Below are 23,635 nucleotides of genomic sequence, written 5' to 3'. Positions count from 1 at the left end.
AGTTCATAAGTACTCTGTCAGTTCCTATATGTTCCTATTGGTGTGTATATGTTGGTGAGGTCCTTCAATTTCTTCAACATACTGTCTTTTTGCTCCCTTAACAGAGTCCAGTTTTATTCAGCTGGATTATGTTATGACTTTTCCCTAGTTATCGGTCTGGAGGTCCATGGGAGTATTTTTGGTAGATCTCGATGGAGAGTGCACAGATTTTCTTGCAAGTCTTTAAGCAAGGGTGGAGCACTAGCCGCTAACAGGGGGAAGAGGCCACTTTTGCAGTCTCAGAGGATCCAGGGGAATCTGAGGATTAAAAAGTTTCAAGTGAATCAACCCAGATGTCCCCAGCAAATGACTCATAGTCCCATCTTTTCCCAATTAAAGCCCCAACCTTGGCACAGCCAACTTGCCTAAATTGAGAATTAAACATTCTCTGGATCTCTGCCACTCTTATGATTAATTCCTGGGTCTGATGCTCAGCTTTTTTCTGCATCTGCTGCAGGAGGTGAGAATTTCTTTATCTGGTGACATGGATGTCTGCTGTCTTTACATTTAGCCTTAAATTGTTGACTTATCACTCTGAGCCTTTCAATGTCTTTCTCTACTGCATTAAGAGGCCCCAGCAACAGCTATTCTATTTCCCAGTGCTAATCACTTCCTCTCCTCAACCTCTAAAATACTTTAAGATGTTGCACATACAAGTTCACCTCCTTCCCCTGGCATCACACCCTAGTCTACCACTAGTGAGTATTTTAACAACTGTCCTGGTGTACCGTACACCATTGGCTATCAGTTTTCTGCCTGGCATCAGTGACTGGGCCCTCATTGCCAGTCCAACAGAGAGGATTCAGGTAAAATATCTCATTTTAGAGCTACTTCCTCCATACTCCCTTCATACCAACTTTTTTTTTGGGGGGGGGGCCTCTCACTGTTGTGGCCTCTCCCGTTGCGGAGCACAGGCTCCGGACGCGCAGGCTCAGCGGCCATGGCTCACGGGCCCAGCCGCTCCGCGGCATGTGGGATCTTCCCAGACCGGGGCACGAACCCGTGTCCCCTGCATCGGCAGGCGGACTCTCAACCACTGCACCACCAGGGAAGCCCCATACCAACTTTTGAAAGTCAGGTTTCCTGGGAAACAGACTATGAAACAGAGATATATGTGCAGAGCTTCTTTTGGGTGAAGCTGAGCCACAATGCATTTGCAACAGAGGCCTCAGCCAATCCTACAGGAACTTCTGATCCTAGGATGGCCTCTGTGTTAAAGCAAGAGGGCTAGGCATTTGGGTGCCCATGTCAATTAGTCATTGCATGTGGGCTGACCCAGAGGAGGGGCAATAACCCCTTGGCCTCTGCCATTCTCAGAGAGTGACTCAGCTACGTGCCTTTGGCATTTGGGTGAATGAGTGACTTTGTCCTGGAGAGGGTGTTTGTGTGGCATACCACAGCTCTACCATACCTTTCCTTTAATCCTGAGGGTAGACTTGGATGGGAGGTTGGAATGCAAATATTATAGTCGAGATTACTTTGATTTTAATATCAAGGACATACAGAAAGTGTATGTGCTCTGGGAAACCCCTTCTGTGTTCTTCTTTTTTCTATGACACAGCAGTTTACTCAGAAGCCTTTCTCACTACTAATTTTTTAAAAATTATATTTAGATTATATTTTTAAATGTATTAAAAATTAGCAGATTGTGGTTCCTTGTTGTCAGAGATCATCTCTCTAATTTCCTACATCATTGCTCTGAGTCTCTTCTTTCTAGCTGTCATCAAGTCCTAAGGAAAGGGTCTGGGCTGAGTCAGGGGGCCAGGTAAAAACAGGTACAACCAGAGACTGAATCTTAGTGTAATTTTATGGGAGGGAGGAAAGGCTTACCTTCATTTGTGAACAGGGGTTTTTGAAAACTTGAATTTCGATAGACATTATATATTGTACGTCTGTGGTTATTTGAGATATAAAAATTTTTGTATTGCCTTCTTAATTTCTTCCTATTTTCTTATCTCAATTATACCAGCATCTAGACTTGTCTGTCATAGATCAAGTTAACAACTGCTTCTCTGGTGATTACTTATTCCCAGATGTTCTTTGAAGTAAGAGCTGGCCAATGCTAAGCATGTTTTAGTTTTAAACTGAAGAGAATTTCCATGTATAATTTAGTATTCCATAATAAAAAATATAAGAAATTTTTAAAGAAGTGAACTTGTTATGTTGAATTCTTTATTGGGGACATGTATTGCTTATCATTATATAGAATGTGCTCTATTTTTGCTGGAGAAGTTAAAAGATGTCTTGCTATTAGGCAGTTTGAAATAATTTATTTATAGATTTACTTAAAATATACCCTGTGATAGAGGAAAAGGATGAAATTGCCCCTCTTTTTAATGAAACACTAATTTTAATTTACTTATAATTGCCACACCCATTTTGCTTACATGCTCTGAAGCATAGGTAATTGACTTTCACCCAAAAGTTAGAATCAAATGAAGTTCCATTGAATGAGGAGAATTGCACTGAATCTAATACTCTCAAAGGGGAAGGGAGGGAGGATGCTAATTATGTAAGCATCTAAGTTTTGCTCTGTTGGCAGGCTGTATGACATTCATTAGAATTTAAAATTCTCACTTTTACTACAGAATAAGGACACATCTAGAGTTATGTACAATCAGCGAGGTGAGAAGAACAGCTAGGAAGTCATATCAGTAGTTAAGTGTAAAAGTCTGTGGTGAGGATTAAGTGAATATATGTTCTTTAATATATACTTTTTTTAACATCTTTATTGGAGTATAATTGCTTTACAGTGGTGTGTTAGTTTCTGCTGTATAACAAAGTGAATCAGCTATACAGTATACATATATCCCCATATCTCCTCTCTCTTGCGTCTCCCTCCCACCCTCCCTATCCCACCCCTCTAGGTGGTCACAAAGCACTGAGCTGATCTCCCTGTGTTATGCGGCTGCTTCCCCACTAGCTGTCTATTTTACATTTGGGAGTATATATAAGTCCATGCCGCTCTCTCACTTCGTCCCAGCTTACCCTTCTTTAATATATTCTTTAGAGTACAGTGTTCTTTAGAGTACAGTGAGGGGAAATTTTAGTACCTCCATAAAAATGTTTAATTTTTTGTGGATTTTTATTTTATAAAGAAAGGCAAAGACCTCAAATGAACATGGATGAGGGCCTGAACTCAGGCAGTAGCTCCTGGAATGGAAAGGAGGTGTGGATAATGAGAGAAATAGTCAAGTTTAGGACCAGAAGATTTAGAACCAGTTAGAAGTTTGGGGCAAATAAATAGAGGAAGCAAAGGTGAACCTGGAGTTCTAGTCTGTACACCTAAGAGAATGTTGGTTTTGCTAATTAGTACTGTACAAGAAATTTAGAGAACTTTGTAGTTTATGGATGAAGATGAATTTGAATATGTTGACTATTGAATTTAAATATTGAATTTGAGATGTTAACAGTCATTCAGACCAAACTGATCAACCAACAAACAGGAATTAATGCAAAGAACAGAAGCTAGATGCAGACATACTAATTTGGTAGTTAGAAGAGAGGGGAATAAAAGAAGTCTGAAAAGAGGAAGAGAGACCAGCGAAGAACCTTGTTAGGGCCTCTTTGTAAAGAAGAACACACACTTATTTATGCTAGTGTTTCACAATCCCTTAGACAAGACTCATAATGGCCCCAGACACAGGCCTAAAGAGCAATCAGAAACACAGGATCTGCTCCTTCTGTGGCCCTGTGGTCTCTTATTTCTGCTTTTGATGACCTGTCTGCATGCTTTTTTTTGTTGTTGTTCTGAAAGTATGTTTTCACTGCTCAGTTTTTCCAAAGATCAAAGGTTGATTGGTCGGGTCACAACGTTATATCACTTCCTTGTTGAAATGCCTGAAAAGATCTGACAAAATCTCCATGTTCCAACTCCCAGTTCCCAAGATAGAAAAGCTAATTGGCCCAGTTTCCATCATGTAACCACTGTGGTCAAAATAACTGTATCCGGAGAGAGGCTGTATTGTCGTGGAGGTGGAAAGAAAGGCTGAATGGTTACTGGTTTCAGATGCAGCAGAGAGGTTAGGGAAGATTAAGGTTTTGTACCAATATGCCCAATTAAAGAGAAATTTTAATAGAGTTCTGGGGCCGGAACTGGACAGCAAGAGGTTGAAGATGACCGACTCATGAGGGAGTAAACAGCAGGACTCCTGTGAGGTAGAAGAAAGGTACAGTAGCCTGAGGAGGTAACAACATTGAAGGAAAGCTGAAGGCTGCCTTTTGTTTTCTATTTACAATAGGGTAGAATATAAACATGCTTATTGCTTAGGTTGGATAGACCCAGTAGAGAGAAAGAGGTTTAAGATACAAGCAAGGGAATGGACTTGAGGGTATGGGGAGGGGGAAGGGTAAGCTGTGACAAAGTGAGAGAGTGGCATGGGCATATATACACTACCAAACGTAAAATAGATAGCTAGTGGGAAGCAGCCGCATAGCACAGGGGGATCAGCTCGGTGCTTTGTGACCACCTAGAGGGGTGGGATAGGGAGGGTGGGAGGGAGGGAGACGCAAGAGGGAAGAGATATGGGAACATTTGTATATGTATAACGGATTCACTTTGTTATAAAGCGGAAACTAACACACCATTGTAAAGCAATTATACTCCAATAAAGATGTAAAAAAAAAAAATACAAGCAAGAGAAGAGAAGTTGCTGGAGCATGATTCTAGAGGTGGTGAGAGATGATTCAATCAAGAGCACAGGAGGAGATATGACTTTTGGAAGGAAGACATCCTTGTATCATAGGATGTTCAGTGAACATTCAGCACTGAAATAAATCTCTCTCTGAATACTTATCGTAGTTGTTCCAACTGGGTGACGTTAAATCTCTGGATAACTTAGATCTGTTCTCAGTCATGGAGGCATTTCTGTGTCAGCTAGATTTCCAAGCAGGTATGAGAATTGAGTCTGGCCTTTGTGATGAGACTGGATGTCAAAAGAACCTTTTATTCCCTAAACAGGATGTTTTTCTGTTTAGACTTTTATGTCTTTGAGTGCACAGCCCAACTGATTTTTCAGTACTGCATGGTCTAACTGGGGCAACCAAAAAAGTCCTAATTTTCATACCAAGTTCAATTAAACCAGTTTCCACCTTTCCAGGAAATTGATTCTCAAGTGCTACTTCCATTATCAAAGTACATGCTATATTTTAATTTATTTTAATTTATTTATATAATTTTTTACTGGAATGAGATTTATAAACAGTAAAATACATAGATTTCAAGTTTATAACGTAGAGAATTTTAAAAAATGAACACACCTACTATCCCAATTAAGATAGAGAGCATTTGTATCACCCCCAAAAGTTTTCTCATGTCTCTTTGAAGTCAATCCCCACCCTTCATAGGCAACAAATTTTCAGTTTCTGTTGTCATAGATTAGTCTTGCTTTGACCTTAATATAAAAGGAATCGGAGAGTATTTACTCTTTTCTGTCTGGCTTCTTTGCTCAACACGTTTTGAGATTCACGTGTAATAGTGTTTCATTCTGATTTTATTGCTAATTAGTGCTCCACTATTTTATTGTATTTTTAAAAATTTTATTTATTTATTTATCGGCTATGTTGGGTCTTCATCGCTGTGCGTGGGCTTTCTCTAGTTGCAGCGAGCGGGGTCTCCTCTTGGTTGCGGTGCATGGGCTTCTCATTGCGCTGGCTTCTCTTGTTGCAGAGCACGGGCTCTAGGCATGTGGGCTTCAATAGTTGTGGCTCGCGGGCTCTAGAGCGCAGGCTCAGTAGTTGTGACGCATGGGCTTAGTTGCTCCGTGGCATGTAGCATCTTCCCGGACCAGGGCTCGAAGCCATGCCCCTGCACTGGCAGACAGATTCTTAACCACTGCACGACCAGGGAAGTCCCACTGTTTTAAAATACTGTAATTTGTGTATCCTTTCTCCTCCTAATGGATATTTTCCCACCTTTTGGCTATTATTAATAAGGCTGCATAGAAATTCTTATACGTTTGTTTGAGAAAATATGTCTTAATTTCTCTTGGGTAAATACATAGGAATGCAGTTGCTGGGCCGTAGTGTAAGTGTAGGTTTAATTCTATAGGAAAACTGCTAAAGTTTTTAAAGTGGTTATATTCTTTAACATCGTCCTGTTTAATGCATAAAAATTCTAGTTGCTCTACATACTCTCCAGAATGTGGCATGTAACTCGGCTTTTAAAATTTTATCCATTTTCATCTGTATGAAATGGTATATCAGTTTGGTTTTTAATTTGCATTTCCTGATAATTAATGCTATAGAATACATTTCCATGCACCTGCTGGTTAGTTAGAAATCAGTCTGAAATTGTCACTGACTACTAACCCATTGTATTGCTTTTAAGGATACGCTCTTGCTATTACAGTGAATTTTTTGGACAGATCAAAAACCATAAAAATGAGCTAAATAAGCTAGCAGCACCTAATCATCTATGAAGAATACTTTGTGAACAGATTTTTATTGAGACACCCAAGGTGCAGAGCTCTTTAGATTTCATTAATTAGGCATGTGGACATCTGATCAGTGTACCAGTTTGCCAGCAATAATCATAATTTCTTGTTAGAGATATATTCAGTGTAATTTTAGCATAAGGCATATTTTTGGCTGAAATATTTTATGGTATAGGCAACTCTTGTAGAAATTCAATAATATCTTATAAATTTGAACCTTACTTTTTCAGAATGTGTGATAATTACTTCATCCAAGAGGGTATTAAATTTGTATTAAGAACAGGATAAATCCTCTCCCCTGACACCCTACTAACATTTAGGTCGAGTTCTGTTTATGGTTGAACAGATTAGTGACAGTTCATAAAATATTGGTACATTTCTTCATTGCTTTTTTTTTCCCATTGAAAATTAATTAAACGACTATTAAATATCAGGCACCCTGGTACATTGCATTAGGGAAGACAGATGCAGAAATGAGAGATTATATTACCTCATGCTATTGCTATAATACATGTAATGCAGTGTAGTACAGGTGTGTGTGTGGTTCAGAGAATGTATCTGTGGTGTCCAAGTGGGCTCATGATACAGACAGAGGGACACATTAACTCCTGCCTGGGCCATCAGAGGACTTCTGCAGGGTGGTATTGACCTGGACCTAGAATCCAACTTGCCAAGTAAGGAACTGAAGACACTCTGGCTGCCTTCATGAGTTTTGGCTTAGATAACATTTTGCTGAAGTAAGGGACGGAGTGATAAAGAAGAAAGTGGATATTAATGAAACCAAACACTGTGCCTCACCAAGAAATGTGACAGATGTGTTCACTGTCATTATCACATAATCTTACACATCTTGCAAACACCCGTAGGACATAGATAATATAATTCCTGTTTATATGTGAGGAATATGAAATATCTGTGGTCTCAATCCCAGTTTCAGAAATGTTAAAATGTGAAAATATGCATGTCTTAGAATCAATAAAATACAATAAAATCGTTGTTACAAGTTTCTCATCCACTCCTGTAGAGTATGTAACATTTTAAAAGAAATAACTTTTAACTATATATAACACTGCACATTTTTGTCTTCCTCACAGGCCTTCAGAATTAGTATGATTCTTACTCTACCTTGAAAAAACATTGGACAATTTGCACTCTAAATGAAAACTCTAAAAGAGGGGCTTGTTACAATGGGCCTTTCTTTGCTGTCCTACAGTCAGGAAGGAAATGGGGGTAGAGGAAAGGTCTGCTCAGATTGGGACCTTATTGTTATTTGTAAAAACAAATAATACCTAACATTTCTGAGTACTTCTGTGGTTCTAGGCACTCCTCTAATTCTCTCTTACTTAATCTTTACAGCAACATGAGGGAGTTGGTACTGTTATTTTCTCATGTGTCAGATGAGTCTGCCGAGGGACACAGAGGTTAAACAATTTGCTTACTGTGTACAGCTAGCTTGAAGCATAGCCAGTATTCACCGTAGGCGGTCTGGCTTAAGCCTCCATCCCATGCCCCACCCCTAACATAATGAATAGTGTATGTTGGAGCTCAGCTGGGCACCAAATGGAATACGCCTTCTATTCACCAAGGACAGAAGTGCTCCCTGATAGAACTGATGTCAACCTGCTTGAACAGTGTGCTGTGTATGGTTTGGGAACCACACCTATATTGTTCATATTCTAGCCCCATCACTTGAGTAAGTCATTAGGGTCTTTGAGTCTCAGTTTTCTTGTTTTTAGAATGAGAGTAATATTTTACCTTGTGAGGATTTTTTTGAAGATTAATCGTTGAAAAATATTGAAGACAGAGTGATGAAGATAGCAAAAAGTGCTTAGGAAGCTTAGATGGGGGTGTGTAATTTGCTCTCACAGGGATCTGAGGCCCTGCCTTGGCACAGGATGCTAGGCTGGTAATGTGTCCAACCAACCTGGTGGGACAGAGACATGGGAAACATTAGAATTAGTGGCAACTTTTGCTCCAGAATGGTGTTTTTCCTAAATGGCCTTCCTTTATACGGCTTAAGTGCCAAGTAAGAATTCCAATACATGTCAAAATTGCTCATAAGATTTTCTTACAGAAACTTCTTTTAATATCAAAAGACTTTCTAGCTCCAGAAAATTACAGATGTTGACTACAGAGAATCAAGGTCAAAGTCAAATCATTTAAGGATAGAGTTAGATTACTACATCACAGAATGTCGCCATGGTAGGAAGATGCCAGCCCTATGGATGTGATTGCTTTAGAGGAGGGCAACACAGCACAGGGAGAAAAACAGTGAAGTTGGGGCAGGAGACCTGCATTTTTGTCCCAGCTGTGCTGTTGGAACTCAGGCAAGTGTTTTGACCTTTCTGGGTTTTCATTTCACATTGTGCACATTTGAGGATTAGTGCTGTTTGAACTGTACTCTCCAAGCCCTAGGAACCTGTAGAGGGTCTGCATGGGCTGTAGCTAGTGTGGAAGCAGCAGGTAAAGTAAGACTCCAGCACGGCTTCTTTAATTCAACCAAAGAGGCTCTGCTTTGATCAGTTATATTCATTGAGTTTCCACGTCTGCTTTAGTTGGGGGGAAATAAAAGGGGTAATGGTGAGTTGTGAGGATAAAAACCAAGTAAACGAAAACAACTTGTCTCTGAAATGACATCATTCTAAGTTGCTCATCTGTAGCCAGTGTACCTGTGCTCTTCTCTCTGTACATGTCTGTGGGCAGAAGTTGCAAAGACTGAAAAAGACCTAGTTCTTATTCTCCAGACGTGTGTTCTCTAGCTGGAATAGGGCCAGGCCATGGCCAAGACAGTAAGCGGGCAAGACTTAAAGGCTCCTCAGGTCTCTCATATCTGGCCTATCCTACTACTTGTCTGCTTTGGTGGGAGACTCTCCCCAACCCCATGCTTTTCTGTGTTCTCTCTGCTCTCGAGGAATGGCCTCATAAACCTTTTATACCAAGATACAAAGTGATATATGCCTTAAAACCTTGGAGCCCCTTGGTGAGATTTGCATTTCATGAAAGACCAAATCTTAAACAAAGGTGATAAAGCTCTAATTATAGCTTCTTCTTGAGGCAGGTGTTCTTCTTCAAACATGTTACATAGGTGACCACTTTTTTCTCTGAGGTTGACTCTTATGGGCATAGCAGTGGAGCCTGGTGTTTATGAGAAAGGACTCTGAAGCCAGTCAGTTTGGGTTGCATTTCTAGCTGCATCACTTCGTAGCTGTGTGTCTTTGGGCCAGCTACTCAGGTTCTCAGTTTCTTCATCTGCAAAGTGGGAATCAATTACAATACCCACTGCAGATATTATAAACAAACATTAATGTAGTAATCTCTACAAAGGACTCAAGACAGAGTAAAGCATATAATAAGCATTAAACAAATGGAAAAACATGTACAAGAGCTATTTGGTAAATAGTTTAGAAGAATGATGAAAGACTGAATATCATGGTTTAGACTATATGGGATATATGGAAAAGAAAAGATGACTAAGTAGTTAAAGAAACTATTGCAGAAAAGATTAGTCTTGATCTGACTTTTAAATGATTGAGGCTAGATTAGTTGGAGGACATTCTAGGCAGGGTGAAGAACAGGAATAAAAGTGACAATGGAGGAATAAGCTTAGTGTATCCACGGAACCGTGAAGAGGCCTAGAATAGAGGGTATACAATAGTCTGTAGCAGGAGAATAAGAGGAAAACTATATTTAAGGAAGATTAGATGGAAATCAGTTCATGGGATGGTTTGGAGTAGCAGAGGATATTACTTTAGGAGGCTAGTAAGCTACCGCAATATTAAATATCTAGAGTAAGGAGAAGGTACATTATTATAGTGAAGGAACCAAGTTTTGGAGTCAGGAGACCCAGGTAACTACTTTAGCATCTATGAGACTCACCACCCCTAACCATAAACTGTGGATAATATCCTCATAAGGTTACTGAGAAGATCAGGAGTTGATACATACAAAAGTACTTCGTAGGTTCCAAAGAATTAAAATAATAATTACAGAATTATTAGTACTAGATGTCATTGTGCACTCCTAAACCAAAGTAGCAGCAATGGAGGTGAGTAAAAATGTAGATGGGCTGTTGTTTGATGAAAAAATTCATGAAATATCTTATTAGCTAGAAAAAAGAGGGCATGAATCACTTGGCCTTCATTCTTGGGGAAATGGGTCTTTCTATTAAAAAAATGATTTGTTAGCTTAGGATAAACCTCTCAAGTTTGCTCATTTTTGTTGAAAATATTTTCATATGTATTGGTTTATTGTTTGTGCCTTAACATAAGGCAAAAAATGAAGCGTTCACAAGGACATCATTTCAGGTGTTACTGTGTTTCAGCAGTTTTCATTGTCATAGTCATCCCTGTGACCATCAGTTACATTAGATATATAATTCTTTTATTCCTTCATACAAAAAGGTATATAAAACAGTTATAAATCTGCATTGATCCAATAAAGACATTCTAGGAGATGCTTTTTAAAACTTGATCTTTTTATTTTCTTATCTCCTGCCTTGTCCCAGCTCCTCTGCTGGTCCCTCTCATCAGCTCCTCGTGGCTATTGGTGTGACTAGCTTTCCCTTCCTTTTCCAGCTACCCAGGTTTGTTACATTGTTGTGCTTTAAGGATCCTGCTCATGAAGTTTTGCAGTCAGCACGCTGGCCAGCGCTGTTTTCCCTTGGGCCTTCCGGCTCTGATGAGCTGCCCCCGTGCGTGGTTAGGTTTGCTCTGTCTCTGCAGAAGCACCTCTTCCTTCCCATCTGATGGGAAATTTCTTCCAGTCAGCTGTTTTCCAAAGCACCAAGGATTTCCTGTTGAACAGGTATTTGGTGAACCATGTTCATATATTTCTCTGATTTATTTTTGGAAAAATGTCTCTTAAACCAGCAGTCAGAGAGTAGAGGGTATTTGCTGCTGAGGTGCTGTAATGAGAAACAGAGGCTTTCTTGCTCTCTTCTGGTGGGAGATCAATTATCTTCCTAACAGGGTCCTGGATGCTTAACACAAAGTCAGTGCCAACAAAGGAGCAGTTAAGAGTGAGACTTCCCTACTGGGCTGGTAGCAGGGATTAAGCAGATAGTAATAAATAGAAGGTCAGAAACGCAGGTGGCAAGCCTGAGGTTCCTACACCAGAGGTGGGAATTCAGCTCAGGGCCTGTGAAGGAAGCATCATGCTGCAGTAGAGAGGGCAGGACTTGGGAAGGCAACCTAGTAGGGCTGTATCACATCGTGCTTCTTTGTCTTCTCCCTCCCTTGCAAGTTAACATTTGGATACCCAGTTCACCTACTTTACTGGATTTGATAAGGAACTTAAAATTGTTTATTTATCTGAAAATACTTTAACTTAGTTTTGGTAATGATTTAGCAATAAATTGCTGACTGTTCAAATGTTCATTAGCTCTTTTAGCCCACAGGGATGCCTACTGTTATAGTCATACTTAAATAGCTCTTTTACAAAATGGATTTGTTAACATACAGGCAAAAAATATTTTACTCCCCATTGAACCCTAATAGGCAGTTTGGAGTTGATACACTTGCAGTCCAAATCTGGGGCCTGGAGGCGAGGCTGTGTTGCTTGTTAGCTGCATATATTAAGGCAAGTTTCCTCAAAACGCTAAACCTCAGCTTCCTTTTCTGGAAAATAATAATACTAATTTCACACAATTATTATGGGAATGGAGTGAAATGAGGTAAATTTTAGAAAATTACATGCACAGTGCTTGGCACACAGTAAGTAATAATTAAATATTATTACTAAGGCATCTCATAATAGTCTAGTGTTTTAATCTTTTTCAAAATCCTCCTTCCCAAAACTTTAAATCTTACCCCCAAACTTCGTTACTGAAAAGAATGTGTGGCTGTATAATGAAAGGTAATACAACTGGAGGGTAAATATGAGATTTTGAATTCAGGTAAAGAATCACGTGATGATATGTTGGTCTCCCCATCCCTCCTCAATCCCTTTGCCTCCCACATACCTCATACTGATGCTGATTTTGTCCTGATCTGGGCTGCTCCCATGCTTTTAAAAAAAGAACTTTAGAGAGGAGAGTAGGTATGTGGATTTGTATGCGGCGGGTGTTAGGACTTGCGTCAATTACCACTGGCAACATTCACTTTACATGCAACTGATAGCTTCATAGACCCCAGGACTAAGGACCAAGATATCTTTTTTTTTTTTTAAATGTAGATTTAATTTATTTATTTATTTTTGGCTGCGTTGGGTCTTTGTTGCTGCGCGCGGGCTTTCTCTAGTTGTGGCGAGCGGGGGCTACTCTTCATTGCGGTGCGCGGGCTTTTCCTTGCGGTGGCTTCTCCTTGTTGCGGAGCATGGGCTTTAGGTGCACGGGCTTCAGCCGTCGTGGCTCGTGGGCTCCAGAGTGCGGGCTCAATAGTTGTGGTGCACGGGCTTAGTTTATCCACAGCACGTGGGATCTTCCCGGACCAGAGCTCGAACCCACCTCCCCTGCACTGGCAGGCGGATTCTTAACCACTATATCACCAGGGAAGTCCCAAGATAACTTTTTGCTTTAGTTATCTTTCATAAAGCTCTGGTGGAAGCTATTGGGAGGGAGGATAACGTGGTGCCATTTACTAGCTGTGTAACTTTAGCTGTATCTTTTAATCTCTTTGAACCTCTTGTTTCTTCATCTGTAAAATGGACATATAATAATGTCTTCTTCAGCAGGTTTCTGTGAGGATTAATTGGGATAGTTTAAGCTTCTGGAACATAACAGGTGTTCATTAAATGTTAGCTTCCTTCTCTACCCTGGCCACTTGTCTGAAGGAAGTACCCCGGCTGATATCTGAGACTCAGTAACCTTAGTAAGGCAGCTGTGGCTTTGTAAGAGAGAGAGAGAGAGACAGAGAGAGAGAGAGAGAGAGAGAGAGAGATGCAGACAGAGATAGAGAGAGAGAGAACCCAGTGACTAGGAAGGTGAGATTTCAATATTGGAAAATTGTCACTGGACCATAGAGGTATAAAGCATTCTCCATTTCCCCTCCAGTTTCTTCTTTAAAATATATGCTATATTTTTTCATCTCATCCTCCAACCTAGCAGGATTCCTAAGTTTCCTCCTACTTCTACCTATCTTAGTTTTCACAAGAGGTACCACACTATGAATCTTCCGTCATTACTTCTTGCATCTTTTCAACAGCTTTCTTCGTTCTCATGACAACTAATATGTACTGGGCTTTGCTCTGTTTTATATACTGTTCTAAGAACTTCACATGTGTTAACTCATCACAGATATCCCATGAGGAGGTACTATTTCTGTCACAATTTAATAAATGTACAAGTGAAGGCAGTATAGAAGTGACTTTCTCAAGCTCATACAACTATTGTAATATGTCTGAGAACTGGAATTCCAATGCAGGTAATCGGAATCCAGAGGCCGTGCTGAAAACCGATAACCGTTAGTGCCTCCTCATCAAATAGCACTTCTAAACCTAAGTTTCAAACCTTTCCACATTCTGTTTAGGTTTTGCCCATCCAGACCCATCTCCCTTTAGTCCCCATCTCTCTCCAAGGTGGGTGCTTCTCCATCTTTGGACACGACATGAATGTTTGTTATGCTTGCCTTCTGCTTATACTGATTTTCTTTCTCTGGATCATTTAAGGCCCAGTTCAGCTAGTTCAGGCTTCTTTGTATCTTTATTGTTTATCTAGTAATTCATGGGCTTGTTGTTTCTCCATTCATTCATTTGTTCATACATTTATTCATTTGTCCAGCAAATATTATGAGTCGATTACATATCAAGTAACATAGATATTTAAAGTTAAACAGGACATAGCCCCTGCCCTTCAAATCACAGTCAGATTTGAGAGATAGACATATAAATAAAATATTTCACATAAATAATTACTGTATTGTAAGTTACCATAACAAAGGTGCATTCAAGGTATTGTGGGAGCACAGAGGAGGAAGTGCTGGGCTCTGAAGAGGTCCAACAAGATGATGCTGATCCCTGCTGGATCTAAGATACATAGATGAATATATCGAGATATTCATGAGTGAGGCATGTGGGGATAGAGGGAAGGGGAAAGGGATGGCGGCAGAAGGAACAGCATGGACATATTGGTGAGGCAACAATACGGTAATCAGGGAACTGTTACTACTTCAGTGCTTTGGGCAGATGTGCTTGGGGGAGTGACAGGAAATGAAACTGCTGAGAAAGGTAATGTCTTAAGTAGAAGGAATTATATCTTTTTTTTTTTTTTTTTTTTTTTTGCGGTATGCGGGCCTCTCCCGTTGCGGAGCACAGGCTCCGCATGCGCAGGCCCAGTGGCCATGGCTCATGGGCCCAGCCGCTCCGCGGCAGGTGGGATCTTCCCGGACCGGGACACGAACCCGTGTCCCCTGCATCGGCAGGTGGACTCTCAACCACTGCACCACCAGGGAAGCCCTATATCTTTTAAATATATTAATTTTAGAGAGGAGGATTTGAGAGAAGGGCCAAATTAGAGCTAGGAAGACCATATAGGTTACAGCTGTAGTAGCCCAGATGAGAAATTGTGGAGTTCAGAACTAAGGCATCACTAGTGGGATAAGGGGACGTACATCAGGTATGGATATGGGATGGATCATATTGAATCTAGCATGATTCCTGGGTATATGTCTTGGGTAAATTAATAACTATGATGATATGATATTAGTTGAGACTAATTTGGGAAAATGACTAGGTGTTGTATGGAGTTTAATTTTAGACAACCAGGTGAAGACATTAATAAGTAGCTGAAATGTGGGTTAATTTGGAGGTAAGTATGCATCTGTGAAATCATCACCAAAATTTATGCTATGAACATATCCATCATTACCACAATCTATGCTGTAAACATATCTGTCATCACCCAAAGTTTCCTCCTGCCTTTCCTTCTTTATAATCATTATTATTTTGTGATATGAACACAGCATAAGATCTACCCTTTTAGCAAAATTTTAAGTATACAGTATTATTAACTAACAGCACTGCGATGTACAGTAGATCTCCAGGGCTTATTCATCTTGCATAACTGAAACATTGTACCTTTTGGACCAATTCTTCAATAACCATTTATTGAATGTTTATTATGTCTGCTGGGTTCAGGATGTTTAAAATTGGGCAAGTCATAGTCTTACCCTTAAAGAGGACATAGTCCAGTGGATGGAGACAGAAATGAGATTATAATACAGAAGAATTCGAATTGCTTATGCACTGGATTGTGGGAGAGTGTGGCAAAGAGAGAGAAAAGCTCAGTGTGGGTGGTCAGTGAAGTCTTCACTGGACAAAAGATTTTGAAGTTGAAACACAATTTTTACAGATAGGAAGAGCTAGACATGAATGATATTCTAGGTAGAGAGAATAGAAGAGTTACTGAGGTGTGAAAGAGCGTAGAGCCTGTAGTGAATAACAAGCTGTTCTGTATGGTTGGAATACAGAGCAAGTGAGTTCGTCTGTGCAGCTATGCCCACATGTCCACGGGTTTGTGTTTTGAAGCAGGGCTTCAGTGTAGATTGAATTTTCCTGTTCAAAATTTTTCCAACCGTTATAGTCTAGAACAGTAGCTCTGAACTAGTAATGCAGGTCAATAAGTCTAGACACAATTTCATGAAAACTTTAGAGGCATTGACAAAATTGCTGCGTTCTTTTTTTTTTTTTTTTTTTTTTTTTTTTTTCCGTTACGCGGCCCTCTCACTGTTGTGGCCTCTCCCGCTGCGGAGCGCAGGCTCAGCGGCCATGGCTCACGGGCCCAGCCGCTCCGCGGCATGTGGGATCTTCCCGGACCGGGGCACGAACCTGCATCCCCTGCATCGGCAGGTAGACTCTCAACCACTGCGCCACCAGGGGAGCCCTATCTCCATTATTTAACTTTCTAAAGTCTTTTTTTTCCCCACAAGGAGAGGTCACATAGGAATACAATAAATATTTTTTGAATTTAATTCAGGAATTAATTTCTTGCAATTTTTATTAGTAGAAAACATGGCATGTAATTCTGATTGAATACCAAATTGTTTCAGACAAGCAGAATTAGACTCTAACAGCTTATGAAACCCGGAAGACATGGGTGTAGAGTCTGTCTGTTTCACTCCTCCATCTTTTTTGCTTCCCTTTCTCATTGCAGTGCCCTATCTCTTATGAAGCTTGGCTCCTGGCCAGATAATGTATTCCTCAAGTCCCTGCAGGACCCTAGTAAAGTGAAATTGGCAGATTTCCAAGTGGAGGGAGCTGAGAGACATCAGGCTCCTAAAACAATGTGCAGTTGTGATGTATTCTTTAAAGAATTAAATAGATTATTTATCTACCCAAATCCATACTTTGATAGCAACAAAGGCTTTTGGTCATTACTATTATTCTGTGATATATTTCAGTGATAAAATAGTAAGTTCAGTTCAACAAAATTGTGTGTGAATACCTACCACATACAAGGCACAGTGCTGGTAAAGCAGCAAAATTAATGTAAACTTCTTCACGTAATTCAAAAAACTAGCTTGTGTGGTCATTTGCATTATAAAATACCAAATCATAGGATGAATTATATTCAACCAGTGTTTGATTATCTTTAGACATGTTTCATTTGTGGTACAATTTTGTTTTTGTGATTTGGTGTTCTATCTTCAGTCATGGTCCTAACCCTGGGGTTGGGTTTCCTGCCACCTGCCACAAGGCTGCACTGGTTGCCTAAGGTGGCTTTGCTTTCTCAAGCCACATCCTCTCAGAACTGAGATGTGTTATCCTCATTTTCAAATACATTTTCCTATTGTGTTGTTATTGTTACTACAATGCCTAAATTTGATGTAACTATTTTTTTCAATTCATGATACTCCATTGACAAATTTGATGCCTATACAAGGTGTATTTTCTCTTGGCATTTATGTCATCACATGAAATGTTTTCTTACTTGAATTACTTTAGTCATCATTTAAGAAATTATCAGTCATTGAATACCTAGAATAACAAGATTATCTGAATAAAAAAAATCTTACCTACATGGGTAATATTAATTTGATGAATTTTAAATGTTTGAGGTGGGGGGAATACATTTAAACTGAAATGCTTATGTTTGTAGAAGTAAATGTAATTGTAAGAAAAGATATAAAGTGGAAATGATAAGACCATGCAGGTAATATAGCTTTTTAAATTTGCCTGTCACCTTACACAACATTTTCTAAATAATTATTATTACCTTTACTAGTATTTTAATTGGGTCCACCCATAAGTGATTTAGGAAAAGAAAATTATAATTTAAACATAGTTATTGGTTCTGATTTGCTTTAACTAATTGTTTTAAAAGTAACTGTTGAAATTCAGATATTTCCCTGTCCCCTCTGCAATTTTTCACACATTGTGTATCTTGAATAGCTTTGAAAAATGTTGGAAATGGGGTAAATCTAGGATTGAATTCTGATATTCATTTTAACGTTCCTTTCTTTTAGGTACTGCATGAAGTTATGTGGAAATGAAAGCGATTCACGAAACCCCTCCTCCAAGAGTGAATGAATGTCTTTCATAAATGGAGCTTGGCTTCTGGTTTTCCCAGGACACTGACATTGTGGCAGAGACACAGCGGCTCTTCCTGCTATTTTCAGTGATTCACAGAACATCTGAACAGTGATGCTGGCCTTGGATTTACAGATTTCCATCCTGATACCTTATTTACTTCTTTGGGGCAGAAAAGCTTGCACTAATTGCTCTCCATGGTGGCTAATCTTTTCAAGAGCCTGATTTTACCTTACATCCATAAGCTTTGCAAAGGAATGTTTGCAAAGAAATTGGGAAATACAACAAAAAAAAAAGAGAATCGTCAGCTGAAAAAGGATCAAGACATTCTTATTGCTGGCCAGACCAAACCCCCTAAATTTTCTAATACCTTGAAAAGCACTGTAAAGAAGATTGCAAAGTGTTCATCCGCTCGCAACTTATCCACTGAAGAAGACAAGGCTAACAAAGAATTTTCCCTCTCCCCCACGTTCAGTTACCGAGTAGCTATTGCCAATGGCCTCCAGAAAAATATTCATATAACCAGTGGTGAGAATGAGGATATCCTTCAGGAGTTATCTTCCATCGAGAGTTCCTACTCAGAATCACTCAGTGAACTAAGGAGCAGTACAGAAAACCAGGCACAGTCAACACACACGATGCCAGTTAGACGCAACAGGAAGAGTTCAAGCAGCCTGGCACCCTCAGAAGGGAGCTCCGATGGGGAACGCACTCTGCATAGCTTAAAACTAGGAGCTTTACGCAAACTGAGGAAATGGAAAAAAAGTCAAGAGTGTGTCTCCTCGGATTCAGAGTTGAGCACAGTGAAGAAAACCTGGGGAATCAGAAGCAAATCTTTGGACAGAACTGCCCGAAACCCAAAGACCAGTGCCCTGGAGGCCGGATTCAGTTCCTCTGGCTGCATTAGCCAAACGCAGGATGTCATGGAAATGATCTTTAAGGAACTTCAGGGAATAAGTCAGATTGAAACAGAACTGTCTGAACTCCGAGGGCATGTCAATGCTCTCAAGCATTCTATCGATGAGATCTCCAGCAGCGTGGAGGTTGTACAAAGTGAAATTGAGCAGCTCCGTACAGGGTTTGTCCAGTCTCGGAGGGAAACCAGAGACATCCATGATTATATTAAACATTTAGGTCACATGGGTAGCAAGGCAAGCCTGAGATTCTTAAATGTGCCCGAAGAAAGATTTGAATACATTGAAAGTGTAGTGTACCAAATTCTCATAGATAAAATGGGTTTTTCAGATGCACCAAATGCCATTAAAGTTGAATTTGCTCAGAGGATAGGACACCAAAGGGATTGCCCCAATGCAAAGCCTCGACCCATCCTTGTGTATTTTGAAACCCCTCAGCAAAGGGATTCCGTCTTAAAAAAATCATATAAACTCAAAGGAACAGGCATCGGAATCTCGACAGATATTCTTACTCATGACATCAAAGAAAGAAAAGAGAGAGGGATACCATCCTCCCAGACATATGAGAGCATGGATATAAAGCTGTCTACTCCAGAGCCCAAAATCAAGAAGAACAGTTGGCAGTCACCTGATGACAGTGATAGAGAGCTGGAATCTGACCTCAATAGAAACAGTTATGCTGTGCTTTCCAAGTCAGAGTTTCCAACAAAAGGAAGTGCTTCCAAGTCAAGTTCAAAATCACACAATGCTAGAGCCAAGAATAAAACTTCTAGTAGCAGCAGAATTGCAAATAAATCAGAATATGATAAAATTTCCTTGTATTTGCCAGAATCGGATAACTTGGCAAAGCAAACCACAACCTATTATGCAGACGCAACACCTCTCTGGCACTCACAGAGTGATTTTTTCACCACTAAACTTAGTCGTTCTGAATCAGACTTTTCCAGATTGTGTCAATCTTATTCGGAGGATTTTTCAGAAAATCAGTTTTTCACTAGAACTAATGGAAGCTCCCTCCTGTCGTCTTCAGACCGGGAGCTTTGGCAGAGGAAACAGGATGGCACGCCTACCTTGTATGACAGCCCTCAGGATCAGTGTTTGAATGGGGCTTCTCAGGGTGTCCAAGTACAGAGTGAAATTGAGAGCACAGAAACTGTGGGCAGTGGAGTGAGTAATAGCATGGTGTGTGCATCTGGAGACCAGAGTCGCTACAGTGATTCTCAGCTCTCTTTACGTGAAGATTTTTCTCCATGGAAGGAATGGAATCAAGTACAGCAAGGAGCTGATTTAGGTTTAGATTCATCCACCCAGGAAGTTTTTGACTATGACACAAACAGTCTGTCTGATCAACAACTAGATGTTTACCATAAAGACCTAGAAGACTTGGGAAAGTGCCACAGTGTCCTTCACGATGACTCTGAGAGCTATGATTTAACCCAAGATGACAGCTCATCTCCATGCCCTGGGTTGGATAATGAACCACAAGGACAGTGGGTTGGCCAATATAATTCTTACCAGGAAGCTAATTCTAATGAGCTGTACCAAAACCAAAACCAGTTGTCCATGATGTATCGAAGTCAAAGTGAATTGCAAAGTGATGATTCAGAGGATGCCCCACCCAAATCTTGGCATAGTCGATTAAGCATTGACCTTACTGATAAGGCTTTCAGCTTCCCAAAATTTGGATCCACACTACAGAGGGCTAAATCAGCCTTGGAAGTGGTATGGAACAAAAGCACACAGAGTCTCAGTGGGTATGAGGACAGCGGCTCTTCCTTAATTGGGAGATTTCGAACATTATCCCAGTCAACTGCAAATGAATCAAGTACCACGCTTGACTCTGATGTCTACACAGAGCCTTATTACTACAAAGCAGAGCATGAGGAGGACTATAGTGAACCAGTGGCTGATAATGAAACAGATTATGTTGAAGTGATGGAACAAGTCCTTGCTAAGCTAGAAAACAGGACTAGTATTACTGAATCAGATGAACAAATTCAGGAATATGATCACCCTTCATATGAAACACCTTATGAAACCCCACAAGATGAGGGTTATGACGGGCTGGAAGATGATGTGGCTAGTGAAGGGGGATTGGAACCCTTAAAGGAAACATCAGTTGAAATGAAAATAAAAGGAGATGAAAACCAAAACATCCCTGAAAAGCCCCTGGAAATCATAAAGCGAAAGAAGATTCGTCCCTCCTTCAAAGAAGCAGCTTGGAAAGCCTATAAGAAGCAAATGGCAGAATTGGAAGAGAAGATCCTGGCTGGAGGTATTTATGTTTAAATGCTACATTATGAGCTCATTGTGTTTTACCATTGGGTGGTGTTCTTTAGAGCATGTTCTATGTTTACTCTTGGGGGAAGGAATTTACTTTCAAGGAATTTGCATGTTTATTCTGAGAAGGATTTTATTTTACTGAACTCCCCCAACAAGTTGGGCTTGATGATTTAAAATCAAAGTGTTTTCAAATAGGTCATAAGCCCTATACTCTGTGGCTCAACATTTCTGTGCTAGGATTAAGCAAAAACCCCATTTCATATTTCCAACTTTATTGCATCAGTTATCAAAGGAAGGATGAGTGAAATCAAAGAGCAGCCTGGGGTCTACTTTTTGGTCCTGTTAGGTTTTACAGGGATTGGGAGAAAGATAAAATTAATCTTAAAGAATTAGGAAAGATGGACTCCCAGATTTCCCACTCCTTTTCCCATCAAATCTATACTTTGGAGCCTGCCAGCAGGAAGAGCTAGTTCTGCACAGCCAACCCCAGCCCATACCATGGAGGACCACAACCTCCCTCACTACCTACCAACGCAGCGGAGGAAGGGTACTAGAGCCAAAACCCTCAGGCTGCACCTGAGCGGTCACAAGTCACTCTTTTGGAGGATAAAGGAGATAGAGTTGAGTAGCTTCCTCCTAAAGAGTGGAGTAGAAGTCTCTTGCCCATTATGGAAATGAAAGCCGTACCTTACCTGATAGTTTTACTTGACCTCCTGGGGGAACAATTTTGGATCATATACTTTGGAAAAGTAGCTGCATGTAAATAAAAAGTTTTTTCAGTTTTTATTTATCAACCAAACTTCATCTGCACTTACCTCAATCCCTTACCATTTATGTTATTTGCATGCTTCTCTCTTTATATCTTTGGGATAGTTTGATATAATCTCAGTTTTAATGAATTACATATTGTTAATGGTTTCCTTGATTATGGCATTGTCATCTTTAAAATACTTGCTGTACATAATACTCCATAAAGGTATATATTTATATGATCAAGTGTTAATTGCTATTATGAAATAATATAATAATTTCTTCAGCTGGTAGCTGATTATGGCTTCTTTTTCTTAAGCAAAATTGTGATCAGATACTACTCCAAACTGGCCATTTTCTGGTTGACATGGGTGGATCATTGAATAATCAGATACCTTTATGGTTAAACTGTTTCAGGCCCTAAAACAAGTGAATTAACTATAAGGGTTCTCTGCTCTAAAATTCTGTCCATATAAAACAACATATCTTATGGAATTTGTTTAAAGAACAATATAAGTCAAGGGCATCTTGGGTACGTTAGCAGTGTTTTTTGGTGGTTATTTTTTTCAGGGAAAAGTTCTCAACTATCTTTAAAATGGATTTGAAAAGGCCAAGTAGTCAAAATCTTTATGTAAATGTAATTCGTATTGGAATAATGTCTATCTTATTTCAGAGTGACTTTTAATATTAGATATTCTTATTACTGAAACTCAGTTCATTGTTTCTTGAAATACAGGGCAGCTTTTTGACAGTGTCTTTTACTTACTATGGATTCAGAGAGGTCTACTTTAAAGGCATATTAAGAATAAGCAGTGTGTGTGTATATGTTTGCGTATCTGTTTGCTGTGATGCAGTACATGAACGTTTTAATGCTAACTGGTTAAGGTATCTGAAATGTTAGGCAATATTATAAATACAATGAAACTATACGTTTCAGAAAAAAGTGGATCTTCATTAACTTAAAAAATACCCCAAATTAGCAAACTTCTGCAAGGTAGATTGTTACTGATAATGACCATTTACATAGCTAACAATCCTAGTCATTCAATGGCATTTATCCTCAGAAGACATAAATACACTTGGTTATCCATACACCACCCACTTCAGAATCCGAAGAAGGTAAAACAATCGGTAACACATACCTGACACACCAGGCCTGACAACAGAGGACTCAGACCCCTCTAAATCTTGGAGCTTGGCTTGTTATCCTATGAGCCAGCTTTGAATGGAATCTGTTGGATATCATTTATCCTAAAGGAAATCATACACACGTCTTTAAGATGCTCTCTGGTTGCTTGAAAGGCACCAGATTGACTACCCAGGAGGTTGCGGTAGCCTAGATTTTAAAGGCCATCTCTTCTCCCTTTGGCAGCAGTCAGGCAGTTGTCCCCCTCCTGCGCTGCCAATATGCTTCATGAGGAAGGGCAGCCAAAGAAGGGCATTTTTCAGGCCCCTTCCCGGCTCAGAGCATCCCAATGAGTTGCCGGTCGTCACGATGGGTTTCATGTCCATAGCCATCTGCTTTACTGGGCTTTGGGTAGATGCCAACAGATTTTTCTCTCCATGACCACTCAGTCACCATTAGGTAGCAGTGCTGCCTTTTCTCCATTACTAACCTGGCAAGATTGGACCTTAGAGCTCTTGCTGTAAACGATGTGGAATGCGGTTCTCCTGTCATTGCTTGATAGAAATGTTAGCTCATAAATTGGAATCATTTATTTCAACTTTTGTCTTCAGGGTCCTGGTAAAGAGGGA

At 40.0% G+C, this 23,635-nt stretch overlaps 1 pseudogene; it reads left to right on the top strand.

Annotated features, from left to right (window-relative positions):
• Positions 1-18,130: 18,130 nt before the first annotated feature.
• Positions 18,131-21,136, top strand: LOC149750185 (protein unc-13 homolog C pseudogene; annotated as a pseudogene).
• The last annotated feature ends 2,499 nt before the right edge of the window (positions 21,137-23,635 follow it).

This window comes from Delphinapterus leucas, chromosome 2, assembly GCF_059928025.1.
Source record: "Delphinapterus leucas isolate spDelLeu-1000000601 "Yukka" chromosome 2, BTC_Dleu_Yukka2, whole genome shotgun sequence".
In the NCBI taxonomy this organism is placed as follows: Eukaryota; Metazoa; Chordata; class Mammalia; order Artiodactyla; family Monodontidae; genus Delphinapterus; species Delphinapterus leucas.
Note: the sequence above shows the minus strand (reverse complement) of the source record. Positions and strands in the feature narration are given on the sequence as shown.